Genomic DNA, 13,191 nt, shown 5'->3' on the forward strand with positions numbered 1-13,191 from the left:
TGGAGGGGTTGGACCAGGTTTCCAAGGACATTCCCAGCACACACTACTTTTTGTGGCTCTGGGATAGGGCGGGGAGGACTCAGGGGTACGTAATTTTTCACTCTCTTCCCAGGTGAACACTTTATTTTTTCAACAGATGACAGCCACCATGGTATCCTGAACCGGGGAATGTCAGTTGTCAGAGCGGAAAGAGTCTCTGTACCCACCACCTCCATCGTACAGAGGGGGCCGCAGCAGCTCAGAGGCAGTGCGGACCGTGTGGGTCACGCAGCGCATGGGAGGCAGGGGCGGGGTGAGAAACCCGGTGGGAACCTCGCAGCACCCCACCATCAACTCCTGCCTTGGAGCCGAAACCGGGTTTGGGCGTGGGGGAGGGGCCGTTGCTGTGGGAAGAAAACAAACACCCCTGCGCTCTGGTCTGCAGGCGCCAGCTGCCAAGATGGCAAGGAGACTGCCTGAGCGCAGAGCCGAGGCAGGGGCTTCCTGTCTGCGAGGAGGCCCCGGTGGCTGTTCTCCCACTGCCCATACCCTTCTGGTCTCCATCAGTGACTGCTACAGCGCCGTGGACCTGTTGCCAGCCTCCATAAGAGGTGTGGAGGTGGTAGCCTCCCTCCACCCACTCTAACCCTAGTAAGCGGACAGCCAGGATCCCAACCAGGCAGTTTTGCCCCAGTGCTGGGCCTCCTCTCTTCCCGGCCCCCAGTTCTCAGGGGAGGCCCAGCTTTCCTGGGGAATAAAGCCCCTTTCTATTTCCTCCTCTTGGAGGACCCATTTTTGAGTTCTCAAAGCCTTGGCTATGGAGGGGGTGGTTCTGAGAGGGCTGGGCTTGCTTCTCTGCCCTCTTGACTGGAGTCGCTGGGGACTGGCTCTGCTCGGGTTCCCAGCTGAGGGTGGTGGGAGGTGCTGCTGGGGATGGGGGATGGTAGAGGGGAGCAGGCAGAGGCAGGGTCTGTCCCTTTAAGGTACAGCTTGCTGCTGAAGCGCCACACACACACACTCCCCACACGCCAGTCTCTCTCTTGCACACAGCCACACACACACACACTCCCCACACACGCCAGTCCCTCTCTTGCACACAGCCACACACACACACACACACACACACACACACACCCCACACACGCCAGTCCCTCTCTTACACACAGCCCCACACACACACACACTCCCCACACGCCAGTCTCTCTCTTGCACACAGCCACACACACACACACTCCCCACACGCCAGTCTCTCTCTTGCACACAGTCACACACACACACACCCCACACACGCCAGTCCCTCTCTTGCACACAGCCACACACACACACTCCCCACACGCCAGTCCCTCTCTTGCACACAGCCACACACACACACACTCCCCACACACGCCAGTCCCTCTCTTGCACACAGCCACACACACACACACACACACACACACCCCACACACGCCAGTCCCTCTCTTACACACAGCCCCACACACACACACACCCCCCACACGCCAGTCCCTCTCTTGCACACAGCCACACACACACACTCGCAGGCTCTGTTCTCTTTCCCTCTCCCTGTCACCCTCTCTCTCCACATGCACACAACACACACACTCCCAGGCTCTGTTCTCTTTCCCTCTCCCTCTCTCCACACAGGATATACACACTCAGCCACACACACACAAGCATCCACACTCTCTCCCTGTCTCCCCAAGGTCTAGTTTTGAAAAATATAGGCAAGGGGAGGAAGAGCAGGGGCAAGGAGTTCTGACCTAGAAAATGGGCCTGGCCTCCTTCTGTCCCTCCCACGCCCAGGAAAGGGGGCTTATTTTTCCATTTGGTTTCACTGCCCTGGGTCAAGGCCGCAGGGAGAAATGGAGGCCCCCGTGCAGAAGGTGGGGGTCACGCTCCTGAAGAGGGAGGGAAGGGGGCTCCTGGGCTATGGGCCCAGCCTGTTGGACACAAACCCAGGAATCAGGGAGGAGCCTCCCCCTTCCTTCCCTACTCATGCAACATGGTGCTTGCTTCTAGCACAGAGGAAGCAGGTTTAGAGACAAAGTAACCAGGGTAGCTTAGCCACAGAGGGATGGACCAGTTGACCTTTTGACCTGACTTATGACGAAGGGGCCCTTGACCCTTCTCAAGTCATCTTACACCTAGAGTCAAATCCTGGACTAAAGTTCTTCCCAAGCCCCTGGGATAAGTCCTTCCTTCTTTATTTTTTAGAGACAGGGTCTCGCTATGTTGTTCAGGCTGGCCTTGAATTCCTGGCCTTAAGCAGCAGTCTCCCTGCCTCAGCCTCCTGAGTAGCTGGGACCACAGGTACAGCACCACCAAACCTAGCTCCTCCCTTCTTTTTAACGAACATTCTTGCTGTGGTTCCCTGTAGGGGCTGGGAGTGTACTCTCTGTGTGACTCTCAGCCTCCTCATTTCAATTTCCTCTGACCATGCTTTAGTTCCTAAGCCTCATGGCTGACTCAATGGGGAACTCCTACTAATTCTTCAAAGCCCAACTCAGAAGTGCCCTGGAAGTAGAGAGCTTTTCCTGCTTCAGCCCCTTGGGCAGAATGAGTTCCTGTTTCCTGAAGGCATCTGGGCTTTCTGTGCATTCTGTAGTTCGAACACTTGCATAGTTTAATAAGCAGGTGTGTACCTGACCGGTGGATGTTGCTATTCTCACAGTATCTAGTTTATCCATCAGACCCTTTCTATCTCTGTTCGGGGGCGGGGGGGTGATTAAGATCACTGCTTAGCACACAGGAATACTCTGGCTCAGCTAAATCAGCTAAAGACTCTGGTTGAACAGTGAAACAGGATCTGAACCCACTTCTACCTGGTGTTAGATCCGGCATTTCCCTTGCCTCTTGAAATTCTTCATAAACACCTTCATCTACAGGAGACTTGATGGAGGAAGAAGGAAGATCAGATGGGAACTGATAGCACCACAGTGCCCGCTAACATGTCCCCTCGCCCTCTTCAATTCAGCAAAGCTTTTTTCTGCTTTGAAGCCTGATGAGAGCTGTTCTCCACTCTAGGGGCGTGGAAGTCCCAGATTCTCTCCTTAGGGCCCCCCAATATCAAATGAATGAGGTTGATAATGGCCTAAGAGCAGCCATCCCAGCTTGGGGTTCCTTCCTTATCTCCATTTCACAGGAGATGTGGCCAAGGTGTTGTAACTGGCACGGAAGTTTGCTAAGGGGAATTTAATTGATCCCATCAGTAAACGCCCAGGGAGACACATACCTTCTCCTGTTTTTTATTTTTAATTTAATTAATTAATTAATTAATTAATTTGTTTGTTGAGACAAAGTCCTGCTGTGTCGCCCAGGCTGGTGGAGTGCAGTGGCACGATCTTGGCTCACTGCAAGCTATGCCTCCCGGGTTCACACCATTCTCCTGCCTCAGCCTCCTGAGTAGCTGGGACTACAGGTGCCTGCCACTATGCCCAGCTAATTTTTTGCATTTTTAGTAGAGATGGGGTTTCACCGAGTTAGCCAGAATGGTCTCGATGTCCTGACCTCATGATCCGCCCGCCTCAGCCTCCCAAAGTGCTGAGATTGCAGGCGTGAGCCACCATGCCCGGCATCTCCCGTTTTTTAAAAAAGATAAACAACAGCACCTAGACTCTTAGGCAGTTTCCTAGAAAAATAGTGATGTTAAAACTAAAGAGTCATAGGTGCTTAGGATCCAACCTAGGACTTCCCCAAAGCCCGGTCATTTGTACCCCATCCATGAATTTTGCCATATCTGTTTACCTCACTTCCTGTTTTTCTTTGAATTAACTCACTTTGCAAAACTTCAGTAAGGAAACTCTATCGGTATTCTAAATGGAAAACCAGTATTGCTTTCCAGAAACAGAAGGTAAATATAAAATAAACGTAATGAAAAATGAACCAATGCTGGCTTAGATACTCTTGCTTGCTGGGAGGTCTCTCTCTTCTATAAAGGGAGATTCACAGGTGTTAGAAAGGCGTTAGAGACCTACCAGCCCCAAACTGAGCCTTTTTCCTTCTCCCAGACTTAATCAGAAGTAAGAATTGAAAAGGAATAACTTTCTTTCTTTCTTTTTTTATTTTTTTTTTGAGGCAGAGTCTTGTTCTGGCGCCCAGGCTGGAGTGCAGTGGTGGGATCTCGGCTCACTGCAAACTCTACCTCTTGGGTTCAAGTGATTCTCCTGCCTCAGCCTCCCAAGTAGCTGGGATTACAGACACCCGCCACCACGCCCAGCTACTTTTTAGTAGAGAAGGGGTTTTGCCATGTTGGCCAGGCTGGTCTCGAACTCCTGACCTCAGGTGATCCACCTGCCTCGGCCTCCCAAAGTGCTGGGATTACAAACATGAGCCACCGCACCTGGCCAAAAAGGAATAACTTTCAAGAAGATGAGATTGAGGTTCCATTTTTGTATGGCCAGGCCTGTGGACTCTCTGACCTCATCCCTCATCCCACTGGATGTACCTGTCCCACACTTTGGGAGACACTGCCTTAGCCTAAGCCCTTTGGTCCAGAGAGAGGAGGAGAAATACCCAAGGCCGTTCATCAAGGGAGCAGCCAACCCGGGAATGTCTGACAGAGGGTGGGTCCAGCGGAGAGCTGAGGGGCCTGGCACCTGGAGCAAGCACTGGGCTGTGCATCGCCAAGTACCAGCTCTGCTTTCCTACATGGATGTCCTTGAGCAAATCCCAACATCTCTCAGAGCCGCAGCTGTAGGGTAGAATGAACTGTTGTTCTTGAGGACTCCTCCAGTCCAAGCTCCAGTTCTGTGTTACTTGATTACTCCTGAGGAGATATGAACCCCTCTAGACGTCCCTGTAGCTGGCAGGGCAGAGTCCTGACTCCCTTGCAAGACAGACAAGCCCATCCCCATCTCATGCCAGACACTGCCATGGTCTGGCCCCTGCCTACTCCTCCAGCATGAACCCTTTCAATCCAGCACAGCAATCTGGTGAGCACGGTGCCTGGAACATCACAGGCATGCCATCGCCATCACCATTCGGGTGCATGAATGAATCAGTGAATACTTTGCCACATGCTCCATGTTGCCTGCTCTCTGCATCAGCTGTTCCCTTTGTTTGGAATGCCCTTTCTCCCTTTCTTGGTCTCCAAGCTGTTACTCATTTCTTAAAACCCTGCTTAGATGCACCCTTCTTCTAAGAAGCTTTCCCTGAAATTTCCCAGAAGAGCTAATCACCCATTAATTCAACAAATATCTGTTGAGTGCTCATCATATGCCAGGCATGATGCTAGGTGCTGAGGAGGCAAGAGTGAGCAGGATAGACAAGAGTTCTTCTCTCTTCAAGCTTCTGTTCTCGAAGCTTTTCAGCATCCAGTTCTGGTTGCACCGTAGCAGTTATTTGTTTGTGCCCAGAGCTCCTACATTGTACAGGAGCTCCCAGCTTCAGACAAGTTGGTGCCCCAGCTCACGGCCCTCAGCTTGACAAACTGGGTTGCATTGTCAACCACCAGACAGCCTTCCCCACCCCCAGAACTGGGATTTGTGGAGCAATGTGAGCAGGAGCAGAAGCAGTGCTGGCCACCATTTGCTGAGCCCCTGAGAGCCCACTGTGTGCCAGGAACCTGACCTACATTCTCCACCACCCTGACAGTACACTGTAAGTCGGTGACCGTGAACTGGGACTCCACCCTGGCCCTGCAGGCCACACTTCTTCCCAGGGGTCCCCCAGCCCTATGGGAGCCTTTTCCCCGAGGCTGAGGCTGGATTCCAGGAGCCTCCTCATTCTTAGTCCTGCTCTGCGAACCCCCATCCCCCCAGCACTGGCCTGGCTTCCTGGAATTTGTCCTCCTAATTGAAACCAAACACCAGGGCTCCTCAAGGGCTGTGCCCCAGAGGCCCGGTGGGTTTCTCTTTTCCTCCCTCCTCCCTTCCCCAGCTGGGGGTGGGGTGCTCAACCAAAGGCAGCCTGTGGGGCGGCGGGGGGTGGGGGTGGAGGGGCACTTCCCCTGCAGAGTGTGGGCTGAGGTGCACTCCCTGCCTCCGGGGTCTGAGTTAAACTCTGCCGACTTCTCACAGGCTGAAGAACTAGAGACCAAGCTTGTCCAACCCGTGGCCTACGGACCACATGTGGCCCAGGGTGGCTTTGCATACAACCCAACATAAATTTGTAAACTTTTAAAAAACATTATGAGATTTATTTTTGCATTTATTTATTTATTTATTTATTTTTGTAGTTCATCAGCTGTTGTTAGTGTTAATGTATTTTATATGTGGCCCAAGACAATTATTCTTCCAGTGTGGCCCGGGAAAGCCAAAAGATTAGACACCTCCGGTATAGATGAAGGGCAAGGCAGCAAAGGAGGGGGAGAGAGTGGGGGTGGGCTGGTCAACCAGGATCGCCCTAGAAAGCCCAGGACTGGCCCTGTCTCAGGCTGAAGGCCTGGGAACTCGAGGATGGATTTGTGAAGGTCCATTCCCCCCAGACCGACTGTGTGAGCTTGGGCAAGTCACTTCACTTCCCTGTGCCTCAGGTACAAAAATGGGGATACGTGGAATCTATCTCACAGGATTATGGAGAAGTTTAAACAGGATAACCCACGTAAGTGTCATGTGGTCTGTGGTCGGTGCTGAAAAAAGGACACCCAGCCACTATCACTGTTACCCACAGAAAAATGGGTCAATAACGTTGGCAGAAGGGTCTGTAACGTTGCAGTTGTGGAAGGACCTACTTGGAAAAGATACTCAGGGTCAATAAATGTTTGTTGAACAAAGAAATTCACTCAATTTTCAATAAACAGTTGCTGAACTGAGGGTCTCTCCTGCCCCAAGCCCTGGCACACAGCATGAGGAAGCAAGGCAGGCACTGCCCTCGAGGCCCGGAGTCTGGGCAGGGAGGGGCGGATGGGCACACCCTTTAAAGGCGGCGACAACTCAGACTGATCAGTGCTGTGGCAGGGAAGTAGAGGGGGTTGGGAGGCTCCCAGGAGGGCCTGACCCAGGCTAGGCAGATACAGGGTGGTCAAGGACAGCCTTCCAGAGAAAGTGATGGGGTGACAGCTGAGCCTGACTTTCCCTGATGCACTCACTTCAACCAGTACTTGTCATTCTATGCCATTTGGACTCAGGTACTGCCTGAGGCATTCAGCTATGCTAGGAAGGCTGAACTGACCAGCATGGGAAGGCGGTAGCTGCCCGCCCCTCCCTCCCCGACCCCGCCTGTGCCTCCAACACTCTTGTTTCTCACCAGGCCATCAATACTCCTCTCACGTGACCATTGCTCCTACTTGTTTGCATGTCTATGCTGCTCACAGCACTGTCCCATAGCATATAATACAAGTCACAATGGGAACCACATCTGTCATTTTAATTTTTATTTGTTTATTTAGAGATGGAGTCTCGCTCTGTCTCCCAGGCTGGAGTGCAGTGGCACGATCTCAGCTCACTGCAACCTCTGCCTCCCAGGTTCAAGCGATTCTTCTGTCTCAGCTTCCCAAGTAGCTGGGACTACAGGCGCCCACCACCATGCCCGGCTACTTTTTTGTATTTTTAATAGAGGCGGGGTTTCATGATGTTGGCCAGGCTGGTCTCGAACTTCTGAACCCAACCTCCCAAAGTGCTGGGATTATAGGCGTGAGCCACTGCACATGGCCGTCGTCTGTCATTTTAAATTCCCTAGTAGCTACATTTTAAAAATAAACAGGTGAAATTACTTTTTTTTTTTTTTGAGACAGGGTTTCACTCTGTTGCCCAGGCTGGAGTGCAATAGCGCCATCACAGCCCACTGCAGCCTTGAACTCCCAGGCTCAGGTAATACTCTCACCTCAGCTTCCCAAGGTGGGACTACAGGTGTGCACAATCAGGCCCAGCTTATTTATTTATTTATTTATTTATTGAGACGGAGTCTTGCTCTGTCGCCCAGGCTGGAGTGCAGTGGCATGATCTAGGCTCACTACAACCTCTGCTTCCAGGGTTCAAGCAATTCTCCTTGTACTTTTAGTAGAGACAGGGTTTCACCATGTTGGTCAGGCTGGTCTCCAACTCCTGACCTGGTGATCCACTCGCCTTGGCCTCCCAAAGTGCTGGGATTACAGACGTGAGCCATCACGCTTGGCCTCAGGTCCAGGTAATTTTTATATTGTGTGTAAAGATGGGATTTCACCCAGTTGCCCAGGCTGATCTTGAACTTCTGAGCTCAAGAGATCCACTTGCCTCAGCCTCCCAGAGTGCTGAGGTTATAGGTGTTAGCCACCATGCCCGGTCCTTGAAATTACTTTTAATAAGTTATATTAAACTCCATATATCCAAAATATCATAAACATCCAATATATCCAAATATAATAAACAAGTAATCAATAATAATAATAACTTCTTTATATTTTTGAGACAAGGTCACTCAGGCTGGAGTACAGTGGCGTGATCACAGCTTACTGTGGCCTCATCCTCCTAGCAACCCTCTCGCCTCAGCCTCCTGAGTAGCTGGGACTACAGGTGTGCACCACCACACCTGGGTAATTTTTTATTTTATTTTTTTACAGAGATGGAGTCTCACTATGTTGTCCAGGATGGTCTTGAACTCCTGGCCTCAAGCCACTCTCCCACCTTGGCCTCCCAAAGTGCTGGGATAATGGGTGTCAGCCACCATGCCCGGCCTAATATAAAGAAACTATGGACCAGGTGCGGTGGCTCACGCCTGTAATCCCAGCACTTTGGGAGGCTAAGGTGGTGGATGTTCTGAGGTTGGGAGTTCGACACCAGCCTGGCCAACATGGAGAAACCACGTCTCTACTAAAAATACAAAATTAGCCAGGCATGGTGGCACATGCCTGTAATCCCAGCTACTTGGGAGGCCAAGGCAGGAGAATTGCTTGAACCCGGCAGGTGAGGTTGCAGTGAGCTGAGATTTGCGCCACTGCACTTCAGCCTGGGAAACAAGAGCAAAATTCCGTCTCAAAAAAAAAAAGAAAAGAAAAAAAGAAACTATGAACAAATTAATTTATGTTTTTTGGTACTAAGTCTTTCAAACTCTGGCACGTAGTTTACACTCACAGCACCTCAACTTGGATTGGCCACATGTTGTGGCCTCATTAGCCACATGTGGCAAGTGGTTGCCATACTGGATAGTGCAGCTCTAGAATATGGGCTCTTCTTGGTCAGGGACTCTGTATTTTTCATCTCTTTCTTTAGTGGCTAGAAGGGTGTCCTAGGTAGAGGACACAGCATTTGCAGATACAGAAGCATGAAAGAACAGAGAATATTCAGGGAACAATACGCTGTTTGGTGTGGCCAGGGTGTAAGGTAAATCAGTGGGGAGGAGTGAGCTATGGGGGCTGCATGTGTGCCTGGAGCCAGGTGAAGAAAGGCCTTAAATAATGTGCAAAGGAATTTGGACTTCAGTTATGTGGGCAACTCAGGTCATCGTTTATTTATAAGCAGAGGCATGTTGCATTCAGGTTAAGGCTTCAGAAAGAGACTTCTGGTAGGCAGCCTGGAGGGTAATTTGGAAGGGATAGTGACGAGGCAAGGAGACCAGCTAGAAAGCTGATGCAACAATATACGTAGGTGAGGAGTGATGAGGCAGCAGGGAATGCCTGGAGAGGGAGTAAGAAGGCAGAACCTCAGGACTTGGAGACTGGCTGCCTGGAGGTGGAGTGGGAAGTCAAGAATAACTCCCAAGTTTCTAGCTCGTGGTGCCAGTTTTCCGAGCCAGGACACATAGGAGGAAGGGGAGGAGGAGCAGGTCTGATGAGGACATGAAGAGTTCCATCTTGGTAAATGCTGACTTTGAGATATTAGCAAGACATCTTGGTGGATACCTGCAGCAGTGGTTAGGATAGACTGGGCTAGAGTTCATAGATGGTAAGTGAGCTCTCTGTCACTTGTGGCATTCAAGTGGGGGCTGGACATACACTAGCCTGGGATGTTGTAGAGGGCCTTTGTGTATCTCAGGTGAGCTGGGCCCTGTGATTTCTCAGCCTGGACAGTTTCTGACCCTAGGGTTTTGTTGCATGTGTGTATGGGAAGCTATCTATCAGAGCTTGAGCATGTCTGTAATTTGGGGACCTCTGTGGTCTAGAGGTGGTTTGTTTTTTTGGACCTTAGCTCACAATTGGAACTGGGGCAGGATTACAGGCATGACGGCTGCACCGGGGCAGAGGCTCCATCTCAACAGGCCACAAGGCACAATCACCCCACTGTCCTGTTGGACATATATCTAAGAACCACAGAACATGAAAGATCCTTGATCTTTGAATAGCCTTCCTCCACCCCAGTTTGATTTGTGGGCAGACTGAGGTCCTTGCTCAAGGTCACAGGATAGGGCATGGCTTCGCTGAGGTGGATTCATGCTAGATCCTGGTACCACCTCCTCAAACCCCCAGGGACCTCTAGTGTTTGCCTCTCTTTGCCTTTCCTTAGCATGAGAGATGTTCTTTAACACACATGGAAAGAGATCCTAATTCTTTTTAATTAGGAGGATACAAAGGGAGAAGTCAGGAGACTGCCCCCACCCACGGTTGGGAGACTAAGTGCTCCCCAAATTACACAGCAGATGCCAGGGCTCCGGCAACAAGACCCAGCTTGATAGCTTTGTGGTAACTACAGCCAGCACAATTTTATTTTATGTTTTAACTCCTCAGTGATATATGGACCTCTCACAAGCAGGAGAAATGGCATCCAGAACTTCTCCCTTTAAAAAAAATAATTTTTGAACTTGCGCAACACACGCCCAGTTTAATTAACCCTTTTGTCAGGAAGCTTGGTCTGCCCCAGGCGGTGTGAGAAAACTGTTTCTGCTCTGTGTGGTGGGAGTAGTACAAAAAACATGTGCCAGCTTGGGCACTGCCTTGCCCTGGGACCCATGGCTGCCCCTCTGGGTCTCTGTGCCCTCTGGGTCTTCGCTGGACAAATTACTCTGTGGGCAGTTTCATGTGCCTCCTCTGGGGTCTCTTATTTTTTTCTGCTTTTAAAATTTCAGTCTCAGTTGTGCCACTGCTCTCCAGCCTGGGTGACAGAGCGAGACTCCATCTCAAAAAAAAAAAAAAAAAAGTCAGCCTCTGGTGCCTGGGTGCCTGTTCTATAGGAGACTGCATCGCATCTCTGCACCCCTCAATCCCTATTCCCACACAGCCTTGCTATTCAGAACTGGAACCACAATGTCTCTTTTTTCTTTTTTTCTTTCTCTTTTTTTTTTGAGAGAGTCTGGCTCCGTCGCCCAGGCTGGAGTGCAATGGCACAGTCTCGGCTCACTGCAACCTCCACCTCCCAAGCAGGTTCAAGCGATTCTCCTGCCTCAGCCTCCCAAGACGCTGGGATTACAGGCGCCCCCACCACTCCCAGCTAATTTTTGTTGTTGTTGTTGTTGTTGTATTTTTAGTAGAGACAGGGTTTTGCCATGTTGGTCAGGCTGGTCTAGAACTCCTGCCCTCAGATGATCCACCCACCTCGCAAAGTGCTGGGATTATAGGCGTGAGCCACTGCACCCGCCAGGCAACCACAATGTTTCAAATCAAAGCTCACTTCTGACCCTCTCCCACTCCCTCATCTGCATGTACTAAAGGGACTGAGGAGCCCCCACCCCACCACACCCCACCTCACCATCTCTGACTGTGTCCATTCCTCCCTGGCCACACTAACTCTGCTTAACGTTGCTGGTTTTACTGCACCTCTCTCTGCCCTCTGGTCTCTTTGTTTTTTAACACTCAGCTCTGTTCTGTCACTTCCTTGGCCAGAAAGCTTCAGGCTCCCCACTCCCCAAATTGTCTGAGGGAAAAAGCCCCAACTTCTGCCCCTCCTAGGCTTGGGGTCCCAAGACCTAGCCTATTCCCAACCCCTTTCTGTTTTCCACGCTCCATTCATTCAATGTGCAAATATTTGTTGAGCCCTTACTATGTGCCAGGAATTATGTTGGGCATTCAGGAGATTGTTGATGCACAAATGCACAGAAACCAAGTGTGTTTTGAGAGCTCAGGGGTTCAGGGGCTCTGAGGAGGGGCACCGAATTGAGAGAGGGACTGGGCTGCCGCCAGCTCTCTTCTCACTGGTTTCCTGTTTACCATTAGCAGCTGCCCATCCCTCCTTAGCGCACAAATACCCAAGTGAACCTTGGTATGTTTTCAGACCCGCAGCTCAATCACAAGCATGAAGCAGGCGACTTGAAATCCATCTTTAGCTGCCTTGAAAACCTGCACAGGACCCCCTTTAGATTCTTCCTGCCCACACTCTCCCCAAGTTCTGTCTTCCTCTCCCCCTTTTGAGGACATATGGCCCCTTGAAGTTTTTGTTTGCTTGCAGTAGGGGAAAAACAGCTTTAAGTGTAGGGGGTTTTTCCTTTTTTTTTTTTAATTTTTTTTTTGTTAAGCATCAAGAGACAGCAATCTGCTTGGAGATACTGTACGTGCATAATTAATAAAATCGCATTATTTATTTATAAAGAGACACACGAGGAACGGGAGAATTAGGGCTATCCCCATTATATATGATGAGAGAGAGAGAGAGTGGAGAGGCAAAAATACTTTTTGAACATTAGATCCTTCCAGAGAAGTGTCTCGTAATAGGCGGTGAATAAAACGGCCTGTACTCCTCATCGAAGCCCTGTGCCCAGAAGGCATCAGAAAGCAGAAACCTGGTTTAGGGGCTTAAAAAAGGAACAGGATCGATGTGGCGCTCGCAGTGCCCAGCATGCCGGCGTTGGGTAGTTGGCAGGAGAGCAAGAGAGAGAGGAGGCGCGGTTGAGGGTTTGGCCGCCGGGATAGAGGCTTGAGAGCCAGTCTGGGGCTTCCAAAAGAGGGGGCCTTGGGCCACAGAATCTCTGGCAGGTGGGGGAGAAACGGCTACCCCACTCGGCACCGCATAAATAACCCAGATGCCGGCGAAGGGGAGCCCCTGGTTTCGATGAGACCACTGCAAGCCAGGTCACATGAACTTGGTGGTGGTGAGGGGGTTCTAGATAGCAGCTTTGCCCTTGGACCTCTGCATCCCGGATGCCCGGGCAACACCGCCAAAATCAATAACCCAACTTATTATATAACAGCCTCGGAGACCGGGAGGCAGGGGTCAGGTCCTCCCAGGCTTCTAGAGCTGTCGGTGGACCTTCTCTCTCCTTGTCTCTCTCCCTTTCATTTTTTCTTGAGACATGCTTTAAAATAGAAAACAGGCTTGTGTAGGAACCAAACACATAGAAAGGGGGTGGTTTGTAGGGATTTTTCCCCCCATCTCCCTCGAGGGCAAGCAACTCCTGCAGCGCCACTCTCGGCCTTCCCCGGGCTGTGGGCTTGGC

The 13,191-nt window shown here is 50.9% G+C and overlaps 1 pseudogene; it reads left to right on the forward strand.

The window, feature by feature from the left end:
* Positions 1-439: 439 nt before the first annotated feature.
* Positions 440-13,191, forward strand: part of LOC105534951 — a 74,967-nt pseudogene continuing 62,215 nt past the window's right edge.

This window comes from Mandrillus leucophaeus, unplaced genomic scaffold (genome assembly GCF_000951045.1).
Source record: "Mandrillus leucophaeus isolate KB7577 unplaced genomic scaffold, Mleu.le_1.0 Scaffold14, whole genome shotgun sequence".
Lineage (NCBI taxonomy): Eukaryota > Metazoa > Chordata > Mammalia > Primates > Cercopithecidae > Mandrillus > Mandrillus leucophaeus.